Below are 9,583 nucleotides of genomic sequence, written 5' to 3' on the forward strand. Positions count from 1 at the left end.
CAACTCAATAGGCAAAATGGATGTAGAAACTGTTGATGAAATTAGACATATTGCAGCATCAGTATTCGGACTACCTGCAAAGCTATTGTTGTTACTATCAAATAAACAAGTTATGAAACTAGAACAAAATGTACTACTCATTAACCTACTACAAATATAATAAATATTAATATTTTGCTCAATACTTTCACATGAGAATGTACGACAAACATCTCACATTCTCACAACACATGAAACATGTAGGGGGGAAAACTACCACTGTCAAATATCAATAGGCGCTTGCAAGCTAGATTAAGAGTTTATAGTACAACTAAGATCTCAATCGTATATACAAACACAACGACAAAATCCACAACTTCCTACATCATAATCTCATTGCATGACGCTGCCCTCTATACTTCCACAACAACTCAATTGTACATGACATCAAATACCAATAAATAAATTTAAAATAAAAGTACTGAAGATAAAGATAATGACAATGCTACCCGAAAGAGAATTAAAATGAACTATAGAAATTCAAACGAAAAAGTAGTATTTATTTATACTATCATTTTTAGTCTAAGTATTTAGATTAACGTTTTTACAAAATTGCAAACATTTATTTTAGTGACAATTATAATCAATCTCTAATATATTCTCTTGCACTCATAAACTTTGAATTACCGATTTAAATAAACAAATTCAACATTCAACTACATATGCATGAACATCTCATATATAATCTTGTGATATATATTTAAAATACTTATTTAAAAATAAATATTGGGCATTATCTCATTCGCGCATGCGCGTGCAAAACTAGTATATAAATAAAAGAGATTTGTGCAAATGTGCAATTATACTTTTCCACCTTAAGTATATTATTTTTCACCATATTGCCTTTAATTTTTTTCCTCCTCCCCCATATCTGAATGAATTAATTGTAGTTATTATAAAAAAAATTCAACGACCAACGTTTAATTGTAATTATATTAATATCTATGTAATTATTAGTTTAATTAACATATTAATTATTAGTCAATTTATATACTAATATATGTGCAATCAATTTCTTAATTACCATAAAATTATTAGGTAATTATACTAATATTGTGCAATTATACTTTTATACGTTCAACATAAATTTTATATATATATATATATATATATATATATATATATATATATATATATAGTTGAGTTCAAGTGTGGCCTGCTCCTTAGGTGTGGCTGTTTTTCAGCCATTAGATGACAGCAAGTCATCAAATCAACGCGCAATATATATGTGTTACAATACAGACCATTCTACGTACTAAAATGCACCAGATGACAAATAAAACACACAATTCCACACTATAACCAAATGCACATATTCACTTAAAATTCATCAACATATGTAATAAAACGCATCATTCTATATATTAAAATGCACCACAACGTTCCTCATGTCAGATTATAACATGCACTATTTACACATATTAGAAAACAATGCTGAAATATGCACCATTGTACGTATTAAAATGCACCACAACGTGTGTTAAAATGCACAATTCCACTTATTGAAAATTCACATCCCAGATTCCCAGATTATAAACATGCACTATTACACTTATTAGAAAATATGTGTTAAAATACACACCATTCTACGTATTAAAATGCACCAGATGACTGATTAAAACACAACATTCCACAACACAGTTACACACCATTCTACGTATTAAAAGGCACCAGATGACTGATTAAAACACAACATTCCACAACACAGTTACACACCATTCTACGTATAAAAATGCACCAGCGGATGGATTAAAACACATCATTTCACAACACAGTTAATGTACCAACATACGTAATAAAACGCACAACAACATGTATTAAAACGCACCACACCATGTACTAAAATGCACCATTTCAATTCACGTAATATAGATACTAAAATTACCAAAAAGCCCTCCACTTAACATACGCGAACTGCAATTGCCACCATCAGATTAATCCAATTGGATGACACAGATGCAGCCGCATGACCGCATGGGAGCTCATGTCCGCATTTGAGCTACTTACTATATAGATTACCATAATAATTACACGGAAGAATATGAATTTGTTTTATTCTCATAATATTATACGTTAAGTACATAAAAATATATTTATATATTAAAGTTGTCACATTTATTAAGCTATTATCTACCATAACAATTATTAGAATTTATATAGTGATAGGTTGAGGGGAAGTTGCAAAAGTATATTTTATTTTTATTAGTAGTATAGATTACCATAATTATATTTAGTAATTTATCCTATCTAAAATTTTTATTTTAATAATATTAATCATATCATAATTATTTGTCTTTCAATGATGATATGATATGCTGACTTTATCATCTATGAATTCTACAACTATAATTTTAAAAAAAAAAATTATATACTCGTACTTAATTTTTTTTTTATAATTAATATTTTAACAATTAAGTCTTAATATTAGACATATATTTTTGCGCATATAAAATACTAGTAACATAGAATAGCCAATCGCGGCAGACCCAACTATTATTGTGTGAACCATGACCCAAACACATATAAAGTACATTATTCTAACTCATAAAATATATTATCTTATCAAAAAATGTTCACTGTGTGGTGTATTTTTTCATACGTAGTGGTGTGTTTTTGGTGATGTGTACCTAATAGTGTGTTGTTGCGTAGGCAGGTGCATGTGCTCATTTGGGCGTGTGCAAAGCACTGAGTGAAACTAGTCGTGATGTGAGATCCCTTATGGCGCGTGTGCGTCCGTGTAGGGTGGTGTGTGCAACTGTGTGTGGTTGCACTAGGTGGCAATGGAGGGTTTCCGTTTAAGTAATTGTAGTAGGTGAGTCTGTGTGCATTCATGGTTCACCAAAATTTAGCCACACATATATGACCATCGTCTGCAGTTAGCTCTTTCTTTGACCCGTGTGCATCCGAATTAGGTGGTGTGTGCGAATGCATGCGGACACACAGATTGCATCAATGGATGGTGAAAAAAACAGTAAGTTTTCCCCCATTTTTTTTGTTTTGTTGAATTTTCTGTTTATTGTGTGTGCAGTTGACGCGTGATACGTGTGCAAAATGTTGTATTAATCTGTTTCTATTGTGGGTTCCGATGTCTCTTTACTCAAACAAGCATAATTATCACAATCATTATCCTCAAACAATTCACGGCATTGCTTATCATTAAAGAATTTTTGAATAAATGCATTAAATGTACCATCTTTGCCGTTTCCTTTTCTTTTGAAGTTTTGGCTTTGCTTTGTTGTGACTCCTTCTTTTCAATTCGATCACAAGAGGTGATTTTGCCTTCCTTTTTCGACATTGAAATTCTACAAGAGGCGTCTGCGGTGTTCGTTTCAAGGCTCGGACTACAGGAGGTAGTCTTTTCTTTTTCCTTATTTATTTCCTTCTCGCATTGGCATATTCCACAAATCATGTCCATTGGGTCGCATCCTTCGTGCTTTTCTTCAGTTGCTTCTATTGCATTAACTCTCCCGTTGGGATTGTTTTCCGTGTTACTGGGAAGTTGTCCATAATGCTTTTCGGACATCATTTTGAACATCTAAGATATTTGATTTTCAATTGTCTTGAGAATGGCCTTTGATTCTTGTCTTAGACTCGAGATTTCTTGTCTAATTTCTTGTGTAATTTCTTGCTTTAGATTAGCTCGATCATTCTTCAATTCCATAATTGTTCTCGTAAGTCTCTCGTCCACTTCTCTTATATCATCCCTTCTTTGTTGGGCGTAGTCCAACTGAGAGTTGTACTGGGCCAATACTGAGTCATTTGGCCTCCATTTCCTTGATTTTGATCATAAGTAAGTCTTCCTTTATCATTCTGTCCATAGGTAGGTTTGTTTCCATAATTGTACTGCGCTCTTACTTGAAATCCTTCATTGTTGTTGTTGTTCCATCCATCCCCTAGTTTCAAGTTGTTGTTCTATCTTTGATTTCCTCCATAAGCATTATAGTTAGGACTCCTTTGATAATCAACCGCCTCCACATGCTCAGCTACAAACGGTGATGTGCATATGTTAGTGTCGTGCGGTCCTCCACATATATTGCAATATAATGCTAAGGTCATGCAAGGTTTAGATTTTCCTTCCATCTTTTCTACCATAGCCTGTAGCTTCTTGATCTCATGATTCATCGCTTCGATTTTTGCTTCGTTTGCCACGTGACTATTGATCTCGTACATGCCACCTTGTTCTCCACTTCGGTCATACCAACATGAGGTATTCTTCGATATCCTTTCTATTAACTCTTCCGCTTCCGGCAATGCTAAAGAAACGAAAGCACCACTTGAAGATGAGTCAATGAGCATCTTTCCTTCATCAGTCAAGCCTCCATAGAATGAGCTGATCGCGTCCCATTGATGCATTAGATCTTGCGGGCATTGTCTTTTAAGAACTTTAAATCTCCTCCATGCTTCTCCTAGGCTCTCCAATCGACCTTGCTTGAATTCTTGGATATGTCTCCTAATTCTCATAGTCTTGGTGATTGAGAAAAACTCATTCATGAATTCCTTGTGTAACTGCTGCCATGATCTAAAATGGTGATCATCCTGACTCTCTAACTAACGTGCTGCCTCTCCAATTACTGAAAATGGGAATAACTTAAGTCTGATAACTTCTTCACTAACTCCTACCTGCTTGTACATCCCGCACGCTCGAATAAATCTAGTGATATGTGCATGAGGATCCTCGGAAGGTAATCCTAAATATTGGCTATTCTAAACTAACGTGAGTATGTTCGGGTGCACATGGAAGTTGACATTCTCCATTGGTGAGACGTAAATTGAATTGTGCATGTTGAAATTTGGCGTCATATAGTCTGCGATGGATCTTTGCTGCTCTTGCGGTATTTCAAAATAATCATCTTCTCGAATATGTTCCGGTGGATTCACTCTGTTGATTTGCGGTTCTTCCAAAATCGGTTCATTATGATTGACTTGTCTAGGTGGATTGATCGGTATTGGGGTGGGTTTGGTATAGGTGCTCCTCTTCCTTGGGAATTTCTTGTAGCGCTCGTAGAAGCCATCTGTTCTTTTCGGATGCTTTTCTTTCACGTTGCTCTGTTAATTTCGGGTATGTACGAAAATAAGCCATGATTTCCTCTCGCTTTTGTGTGCATTCACCTATTAAGATTTTCAATAAAGCAAATAATCCACAATTGATTAGAAGTAGCCAATTGGGTTAGTAACAAAAACAAATAAAATAGAAAATAAAAAGAAAAGTGAAATGGATTAACAATACTCAAATTCTCACAATCATTCAATCAAGTAAAAACAAAACAATTGACAACCTATTGCCCTCCCCGGCAACGGCGCCATTTTGACATTGATGTTTAGTTTTGGGTAGTGGTGAGGTGTCAAAATAATGTGGATGTGTGTGTAAGAATAAAACAAAGAGTCTATGACTCCTCGAGTGTCGGTCTCGAAGGAGGGACGTGGAGGTGTGTCAAGTGCGAATGCATTCATTCAATCGAGTCATGTGAGGCATTGAGTATGGGTGGTGAGTGTGGTGAATGGTGGTTGCAAGGTGTAAAGGATCATAAGGTAGAGATATGTGAGGATAAAAGGGGATAAGAGAACAATTATAAGCAAACAAATATAAGAAAACAAGGGAATGAATCGTGTTCATCTATGTTGCATTCTAGTGTGTCTCAAGCAGAGGATAAACAGTGCAATGATGTTGGCTATTCAAGAGTGTGTCTTCTTACTTGCTAGGGCTTCTTAGACTTAGGAGTGCCTTTTAGCAACCAAAGTTCTAAGGGGCATTTTATCAAACACTTTAGCGACACACTTTCCTACTATTCCTAATATGAAGTCCATAGGATCTATGATTGCCACAAAGCTTCAATCTCAACTCTAATCAAACCATGATAGAGTCAAGAGCTCAATCTCTCAATAGATTGGCCAAATCCATATGAGATCTCATCAAAACAACAATCAAAATACAAGAATATAAATTCCAACAAACAAAGCAATTGAATCCAAAGTAAGAAATAAGATCATCACACTAGCAACATATCCCACACAATCCAAACCCTAGATTTAACTAGCCACACATAATCAAGAATTCAAGAACAATAGCTAATTCAATCTAAGAACAAGATAACAAAAATAGATAAGATTGTAGTAGAGATCACCTAGTAAATGAAATGGGTTTTTCAATCCAAGCTTCAAGTCTTCATTTACAAGGGGAAATTGCAAATCTAAACTATCTTAAAAACTAAGAAATGAAGAAGAAAATGGAAAGTGGAACTTGGGAAATTCGGACCTCCTCTGAAATTCTATCAAGTTGCCTTAAATAGTTTCCGAAATTTCGCTCTAAAAACATTTCCGCGCAGTGCTCCGTCCACGCCACCTACACGCGTGAAGGCTGGCGTGGACAGCTACTGGAAAGTTGCTACGCCACCTTCACGCGTGAATGCACCTTTCCGGGTCCTTCGGGGCTCCTGTCTTGCTCGGTTTGCTCGTTTCACTCGTTCCTTGTTCCGAATGGCTCCCGGGACCTCTGAACTGTCTCAATTTATACCAAAAGTAGCTTTGTGTATGGTTAATGAATTTAAAGCACAAAATCTCACAAGATTATCATCTAAGAATGCTAGAAATGCTATAAAACACCATTATTTATACTCAAATATATAGGTGTCTTGGGAGCTTATCAGTTATGTCATTCCCCTTTCCCTTCATGGAGAACTCAAAGGTGGAAAACCTTATTAATCCTAATACTCATAATTGGGATGAATCCACCATCTGGGAAATCTTCACAACTAGAGATGCCGACCTCATCATGAAGATACCACTTCCACTCCAGAAGGTGCATGTCAAAATCATTTGGGGTCCTGAGGAAAATGGGAAGTTCTCAGTCAAAAGCTGTTATAAGTCCATCTGTGGTGTTCTGAGTGAGGTGTCTACCAAGAAGTGGAGCAGTATCTGCAATTAAAAATTTCTCCTAAAGTCAAAATTTTCTTATGACAGGCTTCTAACCAATGTATTCCCACCAAGGATAGGCTGAGACAAAGGCATGTTAACTACATAGAGGTCTGTATTCTCTACAATGATGGATCCGAATCCATACCTCACCTTCTTGCGAACTGCACCTATGCAAGGGCTTGTTGGAACCACATAGGCTTTCATCATATCCTGAAGCCCGTAGAAGACTTCCAGGTGTGGCTGTGTTACGTTCTGGAGGCTCTCCCTAAGGATCAATTCTGTTTATTCTCTATTATATGTTGGAATATCTGGAATCTCAGGAACAACATGGTTTGGAATAACCGTGCTATCGAGACAGTTTATAACCCGACCTTCAAGTCAAAATCATACTACTCAGCATGGCTTGCAGCATCAACAGAGGTGAAACACAACATGGACGCTACTTCGGCTGTCGCGTAGTGGGAAAAACCGCAACAAGGCTTCATGGAGTTAAACGTTGATGCAACTATCAACAGTGAAGGTGGCTGTATGGGAATGAGATGTGTTGTAAGGGATGGCCACGATCACTTTGTGGCAGCCAGGTGTGCAAACTGGAGAGGTGTCCTCAGCTCTAGAGAGGCAGAAGCGTTGGCAATTCGTGATTCCTTAATCTGGCTTAGCTCACACAACCATGACAAGGTCATTATAGAGATCGATTTCCTACAAGTTGTTCAGAGCTTCTACTCAAATGCTGGGGAGTCTTCCTTTCATTTGATCTTGGCAGATATAAAAAACTTAGTGAGTATGTTTGCTTAGTGTATTGACGAAATAGCGACCGAAAAATTTGTAGTTAACTTTAGCGACGGATCTTTCCGTCACTAAATCATAGCTAAATGATGTCAAATTCAAATAATAAAAACGGATTAGCGACAACACATTTCGTAGCTACAGTTAGCGACGAAAATTGGCGACGGACATGTCCGTCACTGAGTCTAGCGACGGAAATATTGGTAGCTATTCCCTCGCAAAGTTTGTCATCAAATCGTCACCATAGCAACTTAGCGACGGAAATGGTTTGAATTTAGCGACGGATATTCTGTCGCTACACCTAGCTACGGATGTTTCCGTCGCTAATTCGTCGCAACAAACATCGTCGAAATCGTCGCCCGACTGAAAATAACGACGGATTATTTTCACGTAGCGACGGAAATTTCCGTCGCTAAACACTAGCGACGGAAAAAAATTGCGTCGCTAAATTCTAGCGACGCTAGACCTGGCAATTATCGACACGACCCGTTAACACGACACGAAACCGGACACGAATATAACGGGTTAGTGTTTAGCCTTAACATGTCCCGGGTCGTTAACGGGTTGACCCGTTAAGAACCCGTTATATTTTCGTGTCTTAACAGGTCAACCCGTTAAACCTATTAAGAACACGTTTAACCCGTTAATATTATCGTGTTAACACGTTTACACGAACCCGTTTACAAAGACCTGTTTAGAACCCGCTAAGAACCATTGTCTTTACAAAATATATCATGAACATGATTAAGAATGAATTTACTACATTAGGACAAAATCATATACCAATTATTGATGTTCAACAATATGAAATTTGAATGTTTATTGTGTTCAATTTTATTCTAAAAACTAGTATGGACCTCTTTAATTATGTTTTTTTGGATGTTATTTATAATTTTATGAATGTTATAAATTGAATATTTTTTTAGTGTGTTTGATGGATTGGATTGTATGTTTTATTTCTTTTTTTATATAACTTAACTTTAAATTTTAATTTTTAATATATCAATAGATTTAGCGGGTTTAAACGAGTTTCGTGTCATATCGTGTCGACACGATCCGAAACCCGTTAACAAAACGTGTCTATCGTGTCAACCTGTTTAACCCGTTAACGAATCGTGTTCGTGTTCGTGTTACAATTTTGAACCCGTTAACCTTAACGTGTCGTGTTCGTGTCGTTATCGTGTCGACCCGTTAACGAACCCGTATACACGAATTGCCAAGTCTAAGCGACGCCCATTTTAAAGACAGACGATTTCCGTCGCTAACCCGTTGACGGAATTTACCCGTTTAGCGACGGAAATGGTCTGTTGCTATTTTGGCGTTTTTTTTGTAGTGTTAGTCTTTGTTAAGCGATCTACGAACCAGGTTGCCCATCTGTTAGCTAGGCAGTATGTTTCTTTCACTAGTTGCTCGGAGTTGTTCACGAACCCTCCTCAGTTCATTTGTAATACCCTTCTCTCGGATTTGAATTAATGCAATTTCCTTTGGTTTTCAAAAAAAAATAATAAAAGAAAAAAACCTTGAATCGGCTTGTGGCCACCTCTAATAATAGTAATGATAATCTAAGTTAAAACTCAAAAACCACAATTCCTAATAGAAAGGGTGAAAAGACAAAATCCCTAACCATAACTCCCGTCGACCAAACTTGCGTACCTCGCCAGAACAGACTCACACTGGAGACCAGTTCGGCGACCGCCTGCTCCGCCGCCTCCAAGCCTCAGCGAACAGACGAAGGTACTCCTCCTCCTCCTTCAAATGTCTTTATATAATGTATTGTTGAATTAGGAGTTTTCATGTCTGATTTATAATATTCCATAGCCATGACTTGAGGTTGATGCTCAAATAT

This window comes from Ipomoea triloba, chromosome 11, assembly GCF_003576645.1.
Source record: "Ipomoea triloba cultivar NCNSP0323 chromosome 11, ASM357664v1".
Classification (NCBI taxonomy): Eukaryota; Viridiplantae; Streptophyta; class Magnoliopsida; order Solanales; family Convolvulaceae; genus Ipomoea; species Ipomoea triloba.